Consider the following 4,760-nt stretch of genomic DNA (forward strand, 5'->3'; position numbering starts at 1 on the left):
ATAATGTGGTTAGGGTGGGTTTTAATTCACCCAAACTTAATTGTTTGTAGACCGAGTATGCAATTAGTTTTACGCTCGCTCCTAAGTCAAGAAGTGCATGCTCTATTCGGTAATTCCCAATTACACAAGGTATGGTTGGACTACCAAGATCTTTGAATTTCTATGGCACATCTTGCTTTTGAATGATACTCACTTTCTTAGTTAAGAAGATTTTCTTTTGAATATTTTGCCGTCTTTTGGTTGTATACAAGTTTTTCAGAAATTTGGCATATGAAGGTATTTGTTTAACAGCATCCAGTAGAGGAATATTGACCTTCACTTGTTTCAACACCTTTAGAATGTGCTGAGAGTTAGAGAGAAGTTTTGGTGCAACCAACCGTTGGGGAAATGGAGCAATCGGCTTCCCTTGAGGTTCCGATTTTAATTCTTGTAAAGCAATGCTAGGTCTATCCTTGTTGTTCTCTTCCGGGTCCTTAGGCTTTTCGGCCCTAACCGGGATAGTTTTGTCAATGGTCTTCCCACTCCTAAGAGTAGTGATAGATTTAGCTTGCTCCATCTGATTTGAAGAGCTCGGGTCGCTAACTTCATATTGTGGTTTTGGATCGGGAAGAGATTGAGCTGGAAGGCTCTCCTTATTCCCAATCGCACTTTTAGTATCAAGTCCTTGTATGGCTTTTGTGAGGTCTTAAAAGGCTTGTAACATACCCTAATTGAAAAGCTCTTGCTTTTAAAGATGTTTTAGAATCGGGTCCTCTTGAGGTTTCTCTTGATGTGGAATTTGATTGAAGAAACCTTGAGGGGTAGCAGTTTGTCCATTCCTACAATTGAAGTTTGGATGATTTCTCCAACTAGGATTGAATGTATTGGAGGTAGGTCCATTGAAAGGTCTTTGGTAATTGTTCACGATATTTGATTGCTCATTCAACACCTCTTAAAAGGCAGGTATTGTTGGAAAATTTTCAATTGTGTGAATGTTGTAAGCACAAATAACGCAAACAGTTTTTGTAGCCTTATCCTTCTTTAATTCCACGGCCTCGAGTTTCCTGGCAAGATTAGCCACTTTAGCATTGATATCATCATCCTCTTTTAGGAGATACATTCCACCCCTTTCATTGGATTGAGTCAGCCTAGACATGGTGCTTAGTTTTGGGGAGATGTCCCATGATTGTGTGTTTTCAGCAAGCTTATCAAAATAGTCTCACACCTCATCGACGCTTTTATTCATAAATTCCTCATTACACATCGTCTCAACTAATTGGCGCATGGGAGATGTCAGTCCATCATAGAAAAAATTTGTGATGCGCCACGTTTCAAAACCATGTTGTGAGCATGAACTGACAAGATCCTTGGACCGCTCCCAACATTGGAAGAATGTTTCATCTTTCTTTTGAGTGAAGTTCATGATCGACTTTTTAAGGGTGTTCATCTTATGGTATGGGAAAAATTTCTTTATGAATTCCTTTGTCATGTCATTCCATCTACCAATAGATCGAGAACGTAGTGAATACAACCACATCTTGGCTTTCTCTTTCAAAGAAAAGGGAAAGAGTTTCAGCCTAACCATGTCGTCAGACACGTTAGGAAAATATAGAGTGGTTATGATCTCGTCAAACTCTTTCACGTGTAAATATGAATTTTCTGACTTAAGCCCATGAAATTTTGAAAGGAGTTGGATCACCCCTGGCTTGATATCCATATGTCCCGTATTTTCTGGAAAAACCATGCACGAGGGCGTGCTCACCTCCGCCTATTGTAAATAGTTTTGTAAGGAATGAGGCGGGGGTACTTGATGCACCTCATTCTCATCCTGGACTTCCCCAATCCGAGGTTGAGGTTGTCTTTCTAGTTGATTGGCCAGTTGATTTGCAGCCATATCCTCAATTAACTTTGGGGATCTTGAGCGGTGTCTAATCCTGCGATGGATAGTTAACCCCTCAACCAATCCTCCTTCACTCAAAAGACGTCAAGTATTGTCACGGACCCACTTGGGCATGAAACACTCTCAGCCCTCAATCTCAAATTCTAACCTAAACTTAAAAGAAAGACAGGAATAGAAATCTAGAATTATAAAGAGAGAAGAGTTGGAAAGAAGTTACCAAATTAGACGTTCCTAAGTTAAGGTCCTGCAAAACAAAACAAAACAAGTCAGTTTCTAAAATAGGAATTCTAAAATTAGAAAGTTTCTAAAAACAAATTAGGAAAATAAACTAGTTTCTAAAAGGGAACAATTCTAAAAATAAAACAAAACCTACAATTAGAAAGTTTCTAGAAAACAAACCCTAATCTAGAAATAAAACAGAAAAAAAAGTAGAAAGAGATTACCAATTTAGAAAGTCTATATCATGATCCTACAAAATAGGAAAGTTAGGTTAGTTTCTAAAATCAAACAGAAAAACCTAATCCTAAAATTAGAAAGTATAAGAACCTAATCTTAAACTAATCCCAAACTAGCTAATCTCAGAAAAATGCAACCGTCAATCCCCGGCAACGGTGTCAAAAACTTGTTCACAACCCGAAGTGTAGGGTCGCGATGTAGTAATAATCTCGGTAAGACGGAGGTCGAATCCACAGGGACTGAAACTTGTACGTATTCTGAAAGTAACTAGAACTAGAACTAGAAGAAGATGTAATCTAAATCAAGAGAATTTAATAGGATAATTATAAATTATGTAACTAAAACTTATAAAATTCAAAGGTGGGAAACTAGGAATTCCAAGGATCCACTTGTAGAGATCAGGGAGATCTATGCTTGATTCACGAACATAACTGGAATCAGAGTCCCATCTTCATACAATTGGAAGATAATTCATTAAAAATCAATTCTGAACTTCCTTTAATCTAGTTTTCTATGAATGATAGGTAGGAGAACTAGAAGTGATTCCATTACAAAACCATGCCCATGAGACAAAGCAAACAATGGAATTTAACCAATCCACAACCAATCTAAGAGAATTATGAACGTTAGGAAGGGTTCCATCATCTAACCATGTCCATGAGATGATGGTGAACAACAGGGGTTACTACGTTTACATCCTCATAAATGAAAAGAACATGCTCAAAGCTATCGCAGATCCATTGTAATTTAAGTTATAACAAACCATTAAAAACTAAAAGCATTCCTTATAATCAAACTAGAAGCAAAGATTGTTCAACTTAAACATGAATCAAAGCTATAAAGAGCATCTCATCACGCTACAAGCTTCACCTCTTAGCCATAGCTAAGAGGTTTAGCCAATCATAGACATGATCAAGCTAAAATTTCTTTAAAACATCAAAGGAAAAAACTAAAGAAGGAAGAAAAAAAACTCTTTGAAGTTGTCCCGCTCCACGGCTCTCTCTCTCTCTTCACGTCTCACATCCACAGCTCTGGATGATCCCCTTCTCGTGCGTTCTTCCTCTCCTTTATAGGAGTTGTAGGTCGGTGGCTGGGAGTGCGTAAGGGTGAAGTTTACGCAGCAACAGCGAAATCGCAAACCTTCTGCGCAGCAAAACCACAAACCGCATGCGTATGGAACAAGTTTTCGGGATGGCTGAACATCTCAGCTCCGAATTTTCTCCATGGCTGGGGTCGGCTTTGGCCTGGGCTTCATCTGAACGGTTTAGATTGGCCAACCAATCAGAGGTGGCCAACCGATCAGAGGTGGTGGGCCACATCTTCGCAGAATTTTCAGAATTCACGGACGTGCGTTACTTATGCACGTCAACCTGCACTAAACCCTGTAGGGCCCATGATCGTCGTCGGTGAGGAAATCCACTCTGTTCATTAGATTCCTCTCAAAATTTCGGTCGGGAATGGACACTTTTGCTCGAGTTTGGTGTGTCCTAAGGGATCAAATCTTCCTGCTGTTCATCTTGTGCTTAAAGTGGTCTTCTTGCGAGCACGTGCATGGATGCCTTTGGATACCACGGTTGTGGTTGAAATCTCCTCCTGGTTCAAATGGACGGTCAAGATCAACGAAATGGTCTAAGGTGGTGGGCCACCGCATGTCCCAGCGGACGTCCATCCGATCCTTTACGCGTAAGAGAAGGGAGAAGTTGGTCGGGTCAAACGACCTTTGACCAGCTTCTTAGTCTGGTGCGATGCAGGTGTGCGTGCGTTGTGCACACGCACACCACTCAAGGTGGGGTCCGCAGTGATGTTTTGAGAAATCTTCTCCGTTCATCCGTCCTTCCATCCAATTTAAGGAGTTGATCCCAAGTTCGAAGCATATCCAGAGATCATGTGGGCCCTAAATCAGTGATTTATAGCTGATCTTTCTGTTGGACCACTTTCACAAAGATCCAAGGGCTAAAATTTTATATGTACGGTTACTTTATGCTTCTCAGGCCTGATATAAAGTTTCATGCAAAACGGATGGTGGGAACCTTGTGATCTTGCATTCAGGAAGATTTTCAGGCCTCTTTATCTTCAATCACTGAGTTTTCTCAGATCTTTGGTGTGTGAATTCTTCAATTTTGGTCTCCTAAGATCCGTCCCTTGCTTTGGTGATTCTTGAGCATCCAATCTATGCTTTTAGTACCCTTTTTAGTCCAAGCTCCTAAATTCACCTTGTAACGCAAACGTGATTAAAATAGAATATTAAGCATTATCATGTTCATAAAACCAAGTGATAAATGGGGTCTAATATGCAATATTTGACCCTTAACACTGCTATATGCAACTTTGATATCTAACGGTGAGTTCAGTCATTAAATTAACTACTCAGGCACAGGGGGTGATTCTCCCACCTGCGTTTCTATTAAATGTTCACACCTCGATC

General features: G+C 40.0%; 1 non-coding gene across 1 annotated transcript; it reads left to right on the top strand.

Annotated features, from left to right (window-relative positions):
* The first annotated feature begins 1,313 nt into the window (after window positions 1–1,313).
* On the top strand, window positions 1,314–1,420 carry LOC131257193 (small nucleolar RNA R71). Its single transcript, XR_009177206.1, has one exon. It is a non-coding gene; the product is annotated as a small nucleolar RNA R71 (small nucleolar RNA).
* The last annotated feature ends 3,340 nt before the right edge of the window (window positions 1,421–4,760 follow it).

This window comes from Magnolia sinica, chromosome 9 (assembly GCF_029962835.1).
Source record: "Magnolia sinica isolate HGM2019 chromosome 9, MsV1, whole genome shotgun sequence".
NCBI classification, from domain to species: domain Eukaryota; kingdom Viridiplantae; phylum Streptophyta; class Magnoliopsida; order Magnoliales; family Magnoliaceae; genus Magnolia; species Magnolia sinica.